The sequence below is a fragment of the Podarcis tiliguerta genome (genome assembly GCF_965153285.1).
Source record: "Podarcis tiliguerta genome assembly, chromosome: 3".
NCBI lineage: Eukaryota > Metazoa > Chordata > Lepidosauria > Squamata > Lacertidae > Podarcis > Podarcis tiliguerta.
The window spans coordinates 25,750,343-25,769,005 of NC_139536.1; positions in this window are offsets into that span (position 1 = coordinate 25,750,343).

Consider the following 18,663-nt stretch of genomic DNA (forward strand, 5'->3'; position numbering starts at 1 on the left):
CAGTGGAAGATAGGAGTGCCTGGCGTGCTCTGGTCCATGGGGTTGTGAAGAGTTGGACACAACAACAAAACCACCATCTTAGGGCAATTTAAATATAAAATAATTAAAAATGGTTAAAAACACAAAAACAATAAATACATCTGAAACAAAATTAAAAGTCTGACAAGTGGATACTCATGACGACGACCCCTTTTTCCAGTTGGGGAAGCCTGTTGGAACAAAAATGTCTTTAATTGTTTCCAGAAAGGGCAAATAGTGGGCACCTGTCATATCTTGACAGGCAGGGTGTGGCACAGAACAGGGGCAACCACACTAAAAGCCCTGCTCTGATTGACTGCAGAGTAGGCATTTGAGATCTTTGCTACTTGCAGGGGACGGGAGGAGTTTTACAAGGTGAGATGAGAACAAAGATGCAAACACCTGAATCAATCAATTGAAGATAAGGAGATTTAAACACTAGGGGGGAACAAGGTCAGAGATGTAAATAGGCCTGGCAAATCCATCTGGTTTCAGGACCCCCAGCTTTTCAATGGACCTCTGGAGCTGTGTGTTGTTGTTTTAAGACAATAACAACTCCCACTACTGAAGGGTGAACCATTCTTAAGAAGGTCTACAAGACAATGCAAAGCAACACAGAGACTGAAGAGACTTGAAAGCTATTTACATAGGAGGAGGGATAGTTTTCTCTTTGTTTTCTTGCTTATATATAAGGTGTAACTATGTTCCTCTCCGTTCTTGTTCCATATGATGGGGTTTTCTATTATTTGATTACAAGAAGGGCAAAGATGTGTATTTAGCTTTGTGCCAAATGTAAGGAACAACACAAGGCCGACTCAGTTGTATGCTTTGTTTGCAGCAGCTGCCAGTCTCTCAGAAGCTTGCAAGCAGGAATGAGAACAACAGCATTCCCTTCTTGATTGTCTCTGGGATTCAAACCTATGAACATAGCAAACCCTCCAACATGCTGACTCCCCAAACCGGGATGTGTGGCTTCCCATCTGTGCTCCTGCACGAGTCCTGTGACTTACACAAGATCACAGAATCTAAAATACACACTGTTGGGGCCCCTGTGTTCTCATGGCACCCGAAACCGCATGTTCTGGGGTGCCGTGTGAGATCCCAGCCCCCTAAAAGCACTTGTTGGGGCTAGATATTGGTGCAAAATTTCTCAAGATCACAGTGCCCCAAATGGCTGCCATGCTCTCACTGGGGGGTGGGATATCCTAGTGTCAGGCTTCGGGGGATCAGCTTCCTCCCCTGTGGCAGCAAATAAGCAGATCAAGTGAAAGGAAATTGTTACCAGTTAGTTTCTTTAATAAACATGGTGAGAGGCAAAAGAAAGCGTCTATCTAGAATAGCGGTGCTCCCAATTAAGGCTCACTCCCCCTCCATCCCTATTAATCTACGCCACTCCTGTGTCTTGTAATCTGAGCTTCTACCCTCTGCACTTTCTACCCTCTGAGACTTTCTGAACTCTTCTTGACCTTGGGAAGGGCGGTGGAGGAATGCTGCCCAACGACTGTGAATCTGTTAACCCTCTCTCCACGTGTTTCTTCTTCTAGCTGTTCTCCATCCAGTATCTCCCAGCTTCTGCCTTCTGAACTATGCCCCTCTGCAAACCACTGTTCCAAATCTACAATGTCCTCCTGTTCCTGGGAAGATTCAGGATCAGGGGGAGGGGGTGGCTTCCCACCATTCCTCCTCAATGCAGCCCCCCTCCACATGGTCCCTAACACCTGGTTTCTTAAGGACACTTGTAGGATATAACATAGGAGAGATTTCAGGAGGTGGAGATGGGATGCAGAGGAATTTTGGGTGGAGCCAAGAAAAGATGTCGTAGGAGTGGCTTCTTAGGCTGGGTGGGGCTTATCACACTTGTCAATAAGGAGCAGCTGTTTCTGCGGCTTACCAAATGGGAGAGGTGAAGAGTGAAGCAGCAGGGAGGTTGGTGCATTTTGGGTCTGGCTAATTAGGCACACCCACTGATTCATCTGTGCCGACCTCCTTGCCTCCTAGCCTCTCCCACTTTTGGTACGTTGAAGTGACATCAGTGCCAGGAGGCAAGCTCTGCCATCCCTCCCTGATGGCTGCTCCTGTTCCCAATTGTACTGGTGGCTGGTGACTCTAAAACTGGGTTCCTTGAGTAGTTATAACTGGGAATTTCAAAGCGGGCTTCTTAGTTGACTTTGTTGGCTCACTGATATAGCAGTGGCAGTAGGAAGACTCCTACACATATTAAGCATAGGGAGGACACTGCTGCCTACCAATGAGATCTGATGTTTCTGCACCACCCCTTTTCTCGATTCCCTGCTTCCATTGTGGAGTGGAGCTGGTCCAGAATTAGGACTTAAGAGGATGTGTCATCAAGCATAACACAAGCTTCACCCTGATAATTTCTTATGGATCAGTCTGTTGCAACATACAATATTTGAGGCTGTCTCAAATGCCGTTCCCGTTCCCCGTTCAAACAAAGCACAGTGGCGCTTTCCCTCTGCCTGCAGTTTGTTCCAACGCAGCCACTAGTAGCTACATATTTCCTCTTTCGTGCCAGGCAGAGATGGCACAGAGGCTCTGTGTGCCTACATTGCCAGTTAGTTGTGGCACTCGGAGATTGGACGGTCGAATTGCACAGACAGGTTTATGTGCTGGGGAAGATCAATGGATACGAGAGGTTCATTGATGACAGATGGCTGGTTTCAGGCACTGAAGGAGTAACAGAGGAGGAGGAGAACCAGCTGTGAGCAAGTTGCAGGAGAAGTGCCTTGGATGAGTGTGCAGGGCAAGGGAAACGGCCGCTTTCCAGCAGAAGCAGGAGGATATTAACGGCAGCGGCTGGGTAATTGTGTGAAGGGGTAGTAAAGGAAGGACAAAGTGCAATAAAGGGAGGGAGGGAGGGAGAGAGAGGGCTGAGACATTTTCATCACCATTTTCAACTTTTTCTAACCGCAGAATTCAGTAAACAGCGTTGCATGTGATATATCCCAAAAAAGGGGGTTGTGGCACGTTAGGCCAGAGAAGCAGATGAATGGTCTAAATAGGAGAGTCCCTCTCTGTTCAGACCACCCCCAATTGCCCTGTGCTAATGTTGCCACTTTTAATAATAACTAAATAATAATATTATTTATATGCTGCCCATCTGATGGGGTTACCCTAGCCACTCTGGGCAGCGCCCAGCAAAATATTAAAAACACCAGAAAACATCAGCCATTAAAAAGTTCCCTGCACAGAGCTGCCTTCAGATGTCTTCTAAAAATCATATAGCTATTTATCTCCTTGACACCTGACAGGAGGGTGTTCCACAGGGTGGGTGCCATTATTGAGAAGGCCCTCCGCCTGGTTCTCTGTAGATTTACTTACTGCGGCAAGGGAGCCGCCAGAAGGCCCTCAGAGCTGGATCTCTGCATCTGGGCTGAATGATGGGGGTGGAGACGCTCCGTGTAACCGGGTGATTTGTTTACCTGCTCAGCTCACTGGCCAGGTGCAAACTCTTGATGAGCAACTCTAAGGCTCCTTCTCTCCTTTCTTATGCTTCTTTACTTTTAAACTGGACTTCAGCTGGGACAGCCAGTCAAAGTGAGGGCTATTTTCTATAGATGAGAACACACAGTCACTCACCCAACATTGCGTTAATAGAACTGGCCTCTGAATCTGTCCATCATGGTATATTTTGAAATCTGATCTTCAGAAGCACATTCATTCATTTGAAAGGCATAAGAACATAATTAGAGACTGATACCCCATCTAGTCCAGCATCCTGTTCTCACAGTGGCCAACCAGATGCCTGTGGGAAACCAGTAAGCAGGACCCAAGTACAAGAGCTCTCTTCCCTTTTAGCAAATGGTATTCAGAAATATTACTGCTTCCAACCATGGATATAACCATCCTAACACTCAGTGCAGCTTACGACAAGTGTCAGTGTAAAAAGGGAGAAAAGATGGGATACAAATGCAATCAATCAATCAATCAATCAATCAATCAATAAATGCAACAAACAAACCATTTAAAAACATCACACACACACACACACACACTCTATGAAAATGAATCAATACAAGAAACCCCCTAAGATAGGAGTGGGAAATCTATGGCCTTCCAGAAGTTGCTGGACTACAAATTCCATCACCCCTGATAATCGGTCAACATCAAAATCAACATAAGAAAAGAAAAGAAAACAATACAAAAACACCATATGCCCTGGCCAGAACACAAAGAAATATGCTGCAATAATCTTGGTACATATTTGCATATGTGGTGGGGGTGTCTAGTGGTGCAAGAATATTGGCAATGTATGCAGGGTGAAATTGCATGAATTACAAGGCAATAAATGTCAGTGTCGCAGCTGGTATTACTTACTTCATTAGCTGGCCCAAATAAAGGTCTGTTGCTCAGACCTGATCTTTTGGTGGCAGACTTTGGTGGTTGCTAAACATCTGGGCCAGCATCCTTTGAATTAAGTTGCCCAAGGAAATGGGCATAACTTTGGCCAACTTGGTTGGCCAACATGGTTTCTGTCAGAGAAATTAGAAATAATTCAAACAACGTTGCTTTTGATAAAACAGATTTATTAATAGAGGAGGTTCCAGACAATGTCTTCTGCAATCTCATGAACATAACTGGTACAGTTATTTTGTTTCTTAGTTCAAAGCTGGTCAGATACGATTGAAATTTGGATTTTGAAATTTAATCCAATATGGAATTTTCTGAGTTTCAGCTCTCCCTGCCTCCCTTCGCATACACAGAGAGTTCTCCCAACATGCCCAGAATGAAAAGGAAAAGTTTGAGATTAGCGGACGCACAGGCTATGGATTTTTAATGAGCCTGTTGACAGGTTAAAATTCTTACAGAAGAGCCTATGATAGTTGGAATAAATGAAAGGCTGGGAAAGAGTCCAGGAATGATCGAAAACAAAAGCTTCACAGCCTTTGCCTGAAAATGAGAAGCTGCATAGTAATGCTTTCTAATATGCAAAAAGGTTCTCGTTCCCACAGACAGATTGACTGGTCTTGGGAGGATATGGAAATAGTTTGGGGGAATCTGAGATGAGGACTTCGATGAGCAGCAGAGCAAAAATGAAGGTGGTCTGATTTAATCCAAACTTTAGAAAAGTAGCTTTGTTGTTGTTAGAAAAAAACAAAGCAGTTCCAAAAGACTAAGGGGGCAGATCTCTTATAGCCTCTTCCGCACCCAACTAGGTCCCTAATTTACAGGGAACAGACTTCTATTTGAAAAGCTATCTGGTCCGAGTTCAGTTTAAAGATAAATACCGTATTTTTCGCTCTATAAGACGCACCAGACCACAAGACGCACCTAATTTTTTAGAGGAGGAAAACAAGAAAAAAAATATTCTGAATGTCAGAAGCCAGAACTGCAAGAGGGATCACTACACAGTGAAAGCAGCAATCTCTCTTGCTGTTCTGGCTTCTGGAATAGCTGCGCAGCCTGCACTCGCTCCATAAGATGCACACACATTTCCCCTTACTTTTTAGGAGGGAAAAAGTGAGTCTTATAGAGCAAAAAATACGGTAACTTTTAAGAAGCCAGAGAAGGGATAGGCTTTGAATTTCCCCATCAAAATCAGCCACTGGACAGCAAATTGAGCAGGCACCCAGGCCCACAATGATGGAAGGCATTGCGTCTCAATTTAAATTGCAGCAATTATTTCTTAATTTGCACTTACACACCGGCGTGTGCAAATGCTATGCAGCTATGGATCCTCTTTCTTGGCAATGCTCACACAGAGGTGGGTAACTTCGTACTGGTGAGGTGGAGAAGGAGCGATGCCAAGGTGCTGGAGCAGAGATGTGTATGAGTTGCATGTCCTGCTCAGCACCTCCTAAGATGCTACTCCAGCTGTGGTGGTTGTCTTACCTGCAGTGAGGAATGTGCTCCCATCACCAGTGTTGAAATAACATTCAGTGGCAGGTGTAGAGAGTAGAGAGCTCTATCAGACAGTAAAATGTCTTGGGGTGGCTGTCACCCAGCCCTGTCACGACCTGGAGACCATGTGGTCCTCCAGATGTTGGGGAACCACCACTCTTACCATTCTTACCAATTGCTGGTTAGAGCTGTTGAAAACTGGTGTCCAGTGACTTAGGGTCCTCATATTTACAGGACCGCCTCTCCTGGTATGACCTGCAGAGGACCTTAAGGTCCATGAAGAATCATAGTTTAGAGGTCCCGGGCCCTAAGGAAGTCAGATTATCCTCCACCAGGGCCAGGGCCTTCTCAGTGATGGCTCCAACCTGGTGGAATGCTCTGTCCCATGAGACCAGGGCCCTGCAAGATTTAACTACCTTCCGCAGGGCCTGTAAGACAGAGCTATTCTGCCTGGCTTTCAATTTGAACTTAGCCTGATATTTTATTCCCCTTCCTTCCCTCCCTCTCCCCTTTTTATGAAGATTACCCGCTCTGGGATCCCACAGCTAATTCTCCCCTGGTCTCCTCGCTGGCCCAAATAGGACTAATTTAGCCAGCTAGCCCTGGTGATCATCTAATGTTTATTATTATCTATTATTATAACGAGGGCCATAGCTGCCCCGCCCCATCCCTGACCTTTATGTATTGCTAGAAGCCCTTTTCAGACATTTAAACTCCATGAACCACTTTCCCTTCCCCCAAAACTATATGCATTCAGTTTGTCAGGGCCTCTGAAGGTCCTTGCATGTGACCAGTTGAACTTCCTTCCCAATAAGTATGTTTAGGATTGCAGTCTTGAGGGTGAATTAGAATACTCTATTTTCAAATATATGGAGTGGGGGAGGTGATGTCCCTGGAGTTGGAAGACGACAAGAAGCTCAGTAGTTGGGGGACCACAAATGGAGACAGTGGAGTTGCATCCAGGTCTCCCTTTCAGGCTGTCCATAGGCATCTGCTTGGACACTGAGATAATAGGATGCCATAGATGGCAGATTATATGGCCCTTTGATCTGATCCGGTGGGACTTTTCTTATGTTCTTAGTCCTGAGGTGTCCAAATAAGTTAACAGGAGGGGTTCCGGCTTCTGCTGGTTGAGCATCTGCTCAGGACTCAGACCCTAGTAGGAGAGAGCACTGATAAAAAGCCCCCTTGACTTGTCCCTCTTCTTGGATATTGCCATCCACTTGCTGGGTAACCTTTATATTTTATTAATTCATTATTTGATTGATATACCGTCCTTTCCCCAAAAATCCTAGGATGATGTACAACGTTAAGAACATACAGTGGTACCTTGGGTTACATACGCTTCAGGTTACAGACTCCCCTAACCCAGAAATAGTACCTCGGGTTAAGAACTTTGCTTCAGGATGAGGACAGAAATCATACTCCGGCAGTGTGGCGGCAGCAGGAGGTCCCGTTAGCTAAAGTGGTGCTTCAGGTTAAGAACAGTTTCAGGTTAAGAATGGACCTCCGGAACGAATGAAGTTCTTAACCCGAGGTACCACTGTAATTTACTTTCACTCTGGCCCAGATAACAGTGGTAATAACGAGGACCCACAGATGCTACTGCCTGCTTCCTCGTTGGCTCTGGTGGCAATGGTGGCCAAGAGCAAGACTCAACATGGGATGGGGGCCACATAGAGGGTGTCTTGACCCAGTGGTGGACTTTAGACTCTCAATTTTCAGTGGCGCCTTGTGCAACACACACACACACACGCCTCTCACACTCTGTTCTACATCATTGTTGTGATGCCGGTGGCCCAGTGCAGCCGAACTGGTCGCACAACCCTAACACCGCCTCTGTGTGACCAAGGGCCCTCTGAAATCTGGGGAGACACAATCCTGAGGGAGAGGTTAGAATGATAGACACATTAAAATCCTAAGATGAAACAATGCAAATGTGTTTGCCACTAGGACATGAGGCAGTTTGGGTCGGGGCTAAGTAAGGACAATCAATGTAAATGCCTGGATGTTGCTAGAGGTCTCTAGGGCAAACAAAGAGAAAGTAGACCAGGATTTTCTCTCCCCCCCCCGCCCCCCGCAGATAACAGAAGCCAGTAAAATAGCCTGGAGCATTGATCTCTCTTTTTTTAATTACTCAGCTATTGATTGGGAAAGCAACTATGCAAAAGCAACGAAGACAAATGGGTTTCTAGGAGTAATGCAAGATTGCCATCTTCCATTGTTTGTCAAGCAGCTTCACATACATGATCTGAGGGTATTCAGGTCTGAAGTCTAGGAAATGAGCCAAGTGGGATCAATTAAGCTGAACTTCAGGGGTATTTAGGATACAGTGTCAGCATCTATCATGAGGACTGTAGCTCTTTTAGAAGAGACAACACTAACGCTCTTGTCTTGAAACTTGAAGAAGTGGGGAAACCTCCCCTCGCCATGAATTTAAACCCACCAATGGGATTGCATCATTTGGATGTGTTTGTTGTACAGGAAACAAGTTGTTATCTTTAAAAAATATTATTTAAAATGCAGGTGTTGTTGGTCCTGGATGCTCATTCCCATCCCCCCACAAGCCATTGTGTTTTTTATTTTATGTAATAATTTAATCATACTTCATTTTATTTAAACATATCTTATGAGATAAAAATCAAATCAATATTTATCAATTACACTTACAATAGCCTCTCTTTCTTTTTCAGGCTAAAAAAGAAGAAGAAATCACTGTGGGCTGTTTCCAGACTGTATTGTTTCCTTCATAAATTGCCAGCAAAGGGGCTCTGAACTGGATCAAGACTCTCGTATGTTTGTGTGTTGGTGGGGTAGGGGGTTAGCACTTGCAGAGTATGGGCCTCCTGCAATTTGAATGGGGGGGGGGAATCTTCACGAGAGCCAGTGTGGTGTAGTGGTTAAGAGCAGTAGTCACGTAATCTGGGGAACTGGGTTCGCGTCTCCGCTCCTCCACATGCAGCTGCTGGGTGACCTTGGGCCAGTCACACTTCTCTGAAGTCTCTCAGCCCCACTCACCTCACAGAGTGTTTGTTGTGGGGGAGGAAGCGAAAGGAGAATGTTAGCCGCTTTGAGACTCCTTAAAGGGAGTGAAAGGCGGGATATCAAATCCAAACTCTTCTTCTTCTTCGTCTTCCACCAAGGAGAGCTTTATTTTCAGTGTAAACTACAGGTTCGGGAAGACTTTAGTGATGAAGGTAAAGCTCTACCCTGCAGCTGGGATCTGGTGCCCCACCACACTATTACTCCTGCTTTGTTTGCTTGGCCCTGCTTGCCAGTTTGTTTATGGGCACAATTCAAGATGTCAGTTTAGCCTTTGAAGCCCTAAACTGCCTGGGACCTTGGTGTGGGCCACCTTCTTCCACATATTCCTTCCTGCCTTGCTTGAGATTCGCTGGCCGCCTGATGTGCAGCAGAAAACGACAAGGTGACCTTCCACCTTGTGAAATTGCCTTCCAGGTGAGACAAGTCAAACCCCAGCATCGCATGAAAACTTGGCTGTTCAATGTGGGTTCCCTCCCTCTCTCATGATGTGCTTTATTATTCCTGCTCCCTGTTTGATTGCCATTTTATGATGGTTGGAGCTTGGTTTGTTGATGGTTGGAGCTTGGTTTGCTAATGCTGCTCTTCCGTGACTTCCGGGCGTGTGGGGAAGGGGGAACTGCAGGCTTGGGTACTGAACGTGACCCCCAGATCTTTCCATCTGGCTCTCAGGACTCTTCACAGGCCACATTCCCTCCCCAGCCACACCTCTCAATGGCTCAGCTGTGCACTCTTTGAGTGTTTTTGCCTGGCCAGAATGTATCATTTAACTCTTTGTTCCTTGCCTAGACAGAGGCCAGAGAGGGATGTGTGAGTGTGTCTAGAATCAAGCCTCCTGAACAAATAACATCCTAGCTCCACCCACTTTTCTTCTGGTCCCGCCCATCACCATTTGATGCCCCGCCCACTTAAAAGTTGCCTGGAAGGGAACGCGGCTTTTGGACTGAGAAAGGTTCCACACCCCAGATAACTTTCTTACTGTAAGCTGCCTTGAGTTCAGTTTGACAAAGGTGGTGTACAAGTTTTTATACATCAATCCGTTCTTGTTCTCCTTTGACAGGCTTAGAGAACACACCGGTCGGAACAAAGCCTTTATTGTCTCCCTATCACAAAGACAGAACAGCCACGGAAACTCCCGGCTCCTCCTGGCGCCAGCCATGTCCAGCGCCATCTAGCAGCTAACCATTCAACAACACCATCTGCATGAACCTTTAACAACTGCTCCATCGCGACAATCCAGGGTGATCCATCCATTTAAGCCTCTCTGTACCATCCTAGATCTATAGTGCTGCCTGTTGAATGAAAGGGAAAGCTATGAAAGTTTTTTTTTTTTTTTAAATGGCAAATTAGTGTTCTTTCCCACTTGCTCTTCACTGAAGACATGGTGGGTGGGTGGGGGATGCGTTTAGCAAGAACTGGTGTGTTTTTAAGTAGCTTTAGTTCCACTCCACATCTCTTTGTAAATAAATCAAGGTTTGCTGCAACCTTGTATAAGTGCCGAGGAACACTGAAAGTCCTAAATACTGAAGTGCTTTGAATGGAGGCTCCTAATGGGAGGACTGGAATAATAAAACCGAGCTAATATTAATAAATGTAGAAGGCAAATGGAGCAAAATAAAAGAGGGGTTTTTTCATTTTTCTTTTCTTCTGTGGAACAATCAATAACCTCTCCATAAAAGTAAACCAAGACCTCCTTTGGAGAGCACCACAGTGGTATTTTTCATATGCCTCGTTTCTGATCAATGTGTTTCCAAACAAATATTTGTAGCTATATGTAAAACTTGATTTGAAAAGACTTGGTGGGGTAGTGGAGAATGGGAACAATGAATGTTGAACCATGCAGGAAATGAATGACATGAATGTCTCTGCCGCTCTCAGAATGCCCTCACAAAGCGGTAGCTTAACTCTCCTCTATTTCAGTGGGTGTGCTGCGTTGGACCTATTTGTCTCTAATCCTCTCTGGGCTACATCGTTGGACTGGTTGATGTTTTTATTCTTCCATTTATGGTGTGGATGGCTGGCGCACAGGAAGCCTCATGACACTGAACCAAAATGCACCTTCACCACCCCTCAAACTATGCCATCCTGTGGACAGTCCACTTTTCGCGCACACTTTTCGAAAAGCTTTTCATTACCCCCCCCCCCACTTCTGGCCCCCATTTCTTTGATGCTGCCATGCCTTCTAGGTCCTTCCTAATCAAAAGCGTGAGGACAGAGGGAAGGCAGGAAGTGCCCTCACATCTGAAGCCTCTCTGCCCTGAACTGTATTTAAGCCACGCTGGTTAGGCTCTGGATGGGGCCGGCCCATCCGTGAGGCAAGGTGCAGCAATGGCCTCTGGAGGCAGGAACCACAGGGGCAACAGATCCAAGGGATGCATCGCCCACTGCCACTGCCACAGCCACAGATGCAGCAACAGATGCAGTGTGTTCCTTGGCAGTTGATCTTCTCTCCCCGATGCTGCCTCTACAGTGGCCTCTTGGTGAATAGGAGGGGCAGTTAGTCCCCTCCCACCCTCAGTCAGTAGAGCATGAGACTCTTGATTTCTTGGTCATGAGTTCAAGCCCCACATTGGGAAAAAGATTCCAAAACAAATACAATACAGTCATACCTCATGTTACGTCCGCTTCATGTTACGTTCTTTCAGGTTACGTCCTGCGGTGACCCGGATGTACCAGAAAGGGTTACTTCTGGGTTTTGCCACTAGTGCATGTGCAGAAGCGCAAAATGACATCACACGCATGTGCAGAAGTGGTGAATCACAACTCGCGCATGCGCAGACGGCCACTGCGGGTTGCACTTTTTTCATGTTGCGAACGGTCCTCCGGAACGGATCCTGTTTGCAACCAGAGGTACCACTGTACCGTGTTACGCAGATGCGAGAGTTACAACATATAGAGCGCAACAGGCTGAATGGTAATGTTTGTAACAAATTTCTTTACTGGTTACTTCCTAACATACAAATCAAGTCCAGCATGTACACCATATACAATCCTTAATGTATATAACCTATTTAATTAAATCCAATGCATTGGGCAAAAGATTCCTGCATTGCAGGGGGTTGGCCTAGATGACCGTAATGGTCTCTTCCAGCTCTATAATTCTATGATTCTATGTTCCCAACGTAGATCTTCACGCACCGGTGGGGTGAGGGGAGAACCATTTTGTGGTTTACCTCAGGTACCAAAATGTCTTCGGCCGGCCCTGTCTCTGTGGAAATGCAATAAGACCAACGTCAGCACCTGGGATTTTGCCATCTTGCTAACTTTAGTTTTGCTTTGGGCTGTATTCAACTAACAAAGCTCTCACCATGACTTGCGCTGGTGCAAGACAGCTTTCTCCCTTCCCCCACATGTCTCCTGCGGCCCACCAAATTGGCTCGGCCGTGTGTGTCAGACAGGAGAAACAAATACTTTAGAATAAGGTACATATAGAAATAGGGACGCGGGTGGCGCTGTGGGTAAAAGCTTCAGCACCTAGGGCTTGCTGATCGAAAGGTCGGCGGTTCGAATCCCCGCGGCGGGGTGCGCTCCCGTTGTTCGGTCCCAGCGCCTGCCAACCTAGCAGTTCGAAAGCACTCCTGGGTGCAAGTAGATAAATAGGGACCGCTTACTAGCGGGAAGGTAAACGGCGTTTCCGTGTGCGGCTCTGGCTCGCCAGAGCAGCGATGTCACGCTGGCCACGTGACCCGGAAGTGTCTCCGGACAGCGCTGGCCCCCGGCCTCTTAAGTGAGATGGGTGCACAACCCTAGAGTCTGTCAAGACTGGCCCATACGGGCAGGGGTACCTTTACCTTTACATATAGAAATGTGTCGGTTGAGGTAAATACAGTGTGGATTCAAATAAACATGTTTTTTTTCTTCCAAAAGCACAGATTAACATGGAAATAGGATGGGATGATAGAGTGCATGTGAAATGGACCGATCTGTGCATCTCTAACTGGACAACAAAAGTCTTTGGGTTTCAGTGGGGGCTTCTGCTCATCATAAACACTCCTTCCTTTTCCTGCTCTAGAAAAGGGGCCAACATCAAGGCTTCCTGTTTGCAAGAAGAAACACGGGAGACGCAAGTGTGCAGCATTGCGCGGGCCAAAAGGTGTCGACAAAGTAATAAATGCAAACGCGTTTTACAAAGCCCTGAAATTAGTTGACCCAGAAATTGCTTCTCCCTTGACACAGACACAATACGTGCCGTGCACTTTTGTAATGTCACTACAATGAGCATCGAGACCTCAGGCTGATACCGGGCGCCCGGGTGTTTATTGTTCTATTCAGTGGTGTTTCACACGGCTGTTTTTGTACCTGGGTAGCTTCTGCTACCAAAGAGGCTTTGGACTCCATATGATCATTTGAAATGTGCAACAACAGAGTAGCGAGGATCTGCAGACAAAACCATGAAAGCCCTGAATGGGAGATATTTCTCTCTCTCTCTCTCTCTAAATAGAAAGGAAAAAGAGGACACAGGGACAACATTTGATTTAATGTCGATTAAAAGGATTGCTTAGCAGGGTTCCCCCCCTCTTTTGAAACAGGCAGTGTTTAATGTTATCGGAAGCTGGGGGAAAATATTAAAAGTTCAGGTTGAATCTGCTTCCTCAGGAGTTTTATTTCTCAAATCAAAACACCTCTCTGGTTTGAAGTACCCAAACTCACCGCTGTGAAGAGGAATGTGCTGCCCATTCGTTTATTCCTTTTGGAGGAATCAAAGTAGCCCTGAGTGAGGCCGCAGGAGGGCAAATGAAACCTGCTGATTGTGCTGAATGTTACCTGTGTGCTTCGAGAAAAATGGACCGGCCTCGGATAATATTGGGACGGGTCGCTGGATGATCTGGGTTCAGCTTACTTGATTCTATTTGTGGTGGTAATAATAATTTACACCTCTTTATAATTACTTTTTTCTTACTTTATAATTAAATTACCTCTTCCCTCCACTCCCCATGTGTGTCCTGTCTTTTCAGTTTGGAAACCTGGTGGCAGAGTTTAGCTGAGTATGTAACCATATATTCAAAGCATATCTCCCACCAAAGAATCCTGAGAAATGTTAAGGGTGTTAGGAATTGTAGCTCAATGAGGGGTAAATTACGGGATTGTTGGGTGTGTGTGTGTGATTTAAAAATGTATGGTGTGTACACAGCCTTTGTCTCTCTGTTTTTTTATGGATGTGAGCCACATTGCGAGACAGTAATTGTACAAGAAAGCAATCTAAAACATACAGTAAATAAATAAATCAAATAATTATTAACAATCACATGGAAGAAGAAAGGTAAAAATATTTCCCTCGTATCTTCCCCAGCTGTGGGCTTGTCTGTGTGTGCTGGTGAGATCAGAGGTGCCCTCAGGGCAGGCCTTTGGAGCAAAAGTCTAGCTGTCCCTCACTTCCCACTCAGCAGAATGGGCAGGAGGGTGGCATCTCACATTGTGAAGTAAGTAACACACATTTAAGTCACCCCCACCCCTGTAAGACCATTAGTCTAAAATTACTGAAGTACAGACATACCTCATGTTACCTCCGCTTCATCTAACGTTCTTTCAGGTTACGTCCCACAGCTACCCCGAAGTACCAGATGCGCAAAATGACGTCACGCGCATGCACAGAAGCGGTGAATTGCCGCTGTGGGTGGCGCTCTTTTCATGTTGTGAACGGGCCTCCGGAAAGGACCCCATTCACAACCAGAGGTACCACTATGGTTACTTACACTTGACACTGCAGAGGCAGAGCTGGAAGATGTATAGTGTTGTTTTTTTAAAAAAAATAAAATATGAAAGATTTCCCTCATTTACAAAAGTACACGCATTGTTTCTTTCTTCATGTTGTGTTTTCTACAGATCAGTTACATTTGTTGTGAGACGTTGGTGTTATATGCAGTATAGGGTTGGGAAGGAAAGAAAAGGGGGGTGGTGGTGGTAAAGCTTGTGTTCTTTTACTTAGTGTATGTGTAGGGTTTTTGTGTTCTCTTTCTATTCACTTGTTATGTTTCCTTGGTGGTGAGAGAGGTTGGGGTGGCCCAGGGTTTGGTTGATTGCCTTTGGTTGTCTTAAGTGTGTGTGTGTGTGTGTGTGTGAGAGAGAGAGAGAGAGAGAGAGAGAACACTAAACACAATAGGAATGGCTTCTTGAGTAAATATGCATAGGCTGACTGCTAATGTTGAGTATTATATCCTGGACTGATGAAAACAAGAAACCCCAAGGAGTATTTACTAGTGCCGTGCACTAGATTGGGCCAAAGCCTGAGAGCAGTGGTGGGTATTGGGGTCTCAAATTTCAGTGCGACACCAAAATTCAGCAGCCCTCTGCCTCTCGCACTTCATTCTAAATCATAGCTGCGACTAGTGCTTTTTTTCTAGAAAAATAGGTGCCAGTACTCACCATGAAGTTGTTACACTAAGTGCCACTCTTTTTAACAACAAAAAAGAGGTGCCACTACTGTGTCCCCTTGAGTACCCCCTGAAAAAAACCACTGGCTGCAGCAGCTCCGGTGGCATCGCCAAGGCTCTATGCCCAGTGTGACTGAACCAGTCGCGCTCCCCAAAATCTGCCTCTGTCCTGAGCCATCAGGCATGTTGGACTGAGATAGACAAGGATCACTTTGGGTCAGGTTGGATGGGGTGGTGCAATCACAGGGTGGGACATCAGGCAGGCAGAAATCACTGACTTTGAGAGCCAGTGTGGTGTAGTGGTGTAGTGGTTAAGAGCGGTAGACTCGTAATCTGGTGAACCGGGTTCGCTTCCCCGCTCCACCACATGCAGCTGCTGGGTGACATTGCGCTAGTCACACTTCTCTGAAGTCTCTCAGCCCCATTCACCTCACAGAGTGTTTGTTGTGGGGGAAGAAGGGAAAGGAGAATGTTAGCCGCTTTGAGACTCCTTAGGGTATTGATAAAGCGGGATATCAAATCCAAACTCTTCTTCTTCTTTGGGTGAGAAAATCCTGACAATAGGCCCAGATCTACCTGAGCACAGGCTGTGTCTCCCCAGAAGAAGGTAGGAGCTTGACAGTTCTTCATGCCTGACACTCTGTCCCACATGGCAAAACTGATGCTTCCACGTAACAACATAATTAAATGTTATCCCCAACTCAGCCCACTAATTTGGGATGAGATCTGGGCCAAGACAGGTAGAGCCCAGGTTGGCCCAGGGTGTGTTGGCTTGATTGGGGAGCCCTGGATCAGGGAAGCTGGTGGCCTTTACAGATTATGTGGTCAAGGGTTTCACTTTTTGACAAGGGGATTTAAAAAAGGAGACCCCTCAGTCCCCTCATTTATGATAAGCCCATCTGCAACCTCAACACTATTTAAATTTGTCTGCCCCTTAAAGATTAATCTGATATTCAGCAGGCGTTTTCACAGCGCCCACTGAAAGTGACAAAAAACTCTGGGCCAAATACTGCAGCCCAGTGCTGAAAACGAGTTTCATAATATTTGCATGCCAAGAGTCACACAGTTAACTGAAAGAAGTTGCGCAATCAGGTGTAATGATATCAGTGAGGGCAAGTGAGAGCAACTTAAAAGTGGAACAAGTGAGGGCAATATAGAAAAATAAGACAACACTTTCCCAGTGATTTTCTAAAAAAGGTTATCCAAAAGGGGAAAAAAACCATGAGCGATTACCATTTTGATTTTAGATTTGTTCCCCATTGTCAAAACGTGTCATTTCCCATTCCACTGCTCTATTGGGTTCTCAATAAAAATGAAAAAGAAGGAAAACCTTGGGGGTAAAATGAAAGCCAAGAACTGTGTGGAATACAAGCAGAAGCTTTCTTGGGCTGCAGTGGCTGCGGTTGTATGAAAGTTTTATCTTGACAGCAGCTTCTGATATCAAAACCATTTTCAAAGTTGATTTTGATGTGAATCGCAGGAGGTGGGACTTCTGGGATTTGCATCCAAATAGGAACCCTGCAGACTTCTTCAACTTCTGGTGACAAAAGTGTGACATTTATGATTTGTGACTGTTATTCTGTGTGTTCTGGTTGCCAAAAAAAATATCATGGATAAAAATGCAAACTTTCATTTTGCCACAACAAAACAACACATTTTGTTTTTGCTGTGTATTTTTTTAAAGAGAGTAAAGGCTGGTGTTTCCATTCTGAACTTTCTAATCCTATAATACATAAGTATTAAAGTGATCAGTCTAGATTCCCCACCTCCCACCCAATAAAAGCTCTAGCACATGCATATACCAAAGAAGTAATTCTCCATGCTGTGGTCAGGTTCTGCTCATTTTAACTGAACCCTACACAGGCCACATCGAAATACATGGAAAAAGTACAACAGAGCTCAGTGAAGTATGCCATGGTCCACAAATGCTACCAAGGTTGGGCCAATAAACATCTTCAGTGTTAAACCAAAGGACCTACCTTTTTTGCACTTGTCCATTGATGTTCAGGACACCGATTAGCCGCTTTGGCACCATTTCTACTCCTTCTCTTTCAAATCGATCTTCTGCTTTCCAGCAATGGGGATGTCATCATGTTGCTAGATTTTGCTGCATGATTACCCTGTTGTGGATAAAGTTAATGCAGAGTGAGAGCTTCTAAAGCCTTCAAAGGCAGTGTTATCATTCTGCATTCGCTTTGTTTGCTCGCAGGACTATCAACATGCGGCAAAATCTGACTGGTTACGTCATGCCATCACCGTTGCTAGAAAAGGCAGTGGTGGAACAAGCTGATTGGGCACCTGGGGCAGGGCAGGACCCTCCGTAGAGCCTCCGAAGAGTAGAAGAAGAAGAGTTTGGATTTGATATCCCGCTTTATCACTACCTGAAGGAGTCTCAAAGCATCTAACATTCTCCTTTTCCTTCCTCCCCCACAACAAGCACTCTGTGAGGTGAGTGGGGCTGAGAGACTTCAAAGAAGTGTGACTGGCCCAAGGTCACCCAGCAGCTGCATGTGGAGGAGCGGAGACGCGAACCCAGTTCACCAGATGACGAGTCTATCGCTCTTAACCACTACACCACACTGGCTCCTCACACTCTGCCTCTTCCTCCTGCCTCCTCACACTCAGGAGCCCTATAGCTGAGGAGGAGGTGTTGGATGAACCATTTGGGGCAGCGCGGACCCTGCGGGTGCCCAAACCACCGCGTCACTCTCAGGAGAGATGTGTGGCTCGAGTGCACTGCAGGCCCCCCGGTGAGTGCTGCCTGGCATTTTGTCACCGCCCTCAGTGGTGACACCTGGGGCGGATAGCCCCCACCTCACCCCCCTTCCTCTGCCCCTGAGAAAAGGGGAGGCCAATTTAAAGAATACCAAAGCTGAAGTCGCACAGGACAGCAAAGAGGTACAAAGGAATACTGCCTAACTGTCCCATTTTAAGTGGGACAACCTGGATCAATAAAAGCCTTCCCGGTTTCCGATCCCATTCCTGGGTGTCTCATTTTGGCTTCTGTGCTCTGGCTGTGCCAGAGCCAAAAGATGGGCATTCTTTTGGTTTCACGAAGGCCAAAAAACAGAAGCCCCAACCTGCCTTGCACTCGCACGTCAGTATTCTTCTTCCTCCTTCCATTGTGGCACTTCCAGAAGTTATATTCGGAATGGCCACTTTCCAAATACAAGGGCTTCCTGAATGTGTGAAAGCCTTTTGTCTTCAGGGCACCTTTGGATACCAGTAATTGAAATCTGCACGCAGATGGTCTCAGATTCAGTTCCCGATAAAAATGTAGTGCCATGAGAGACTGCTGAAAGAGACTCTAGGAAGCAACTGCCAATCTGAGCAGACAGCACTGGGCTAGATAGGGTGGTACCAAGCAGCTACT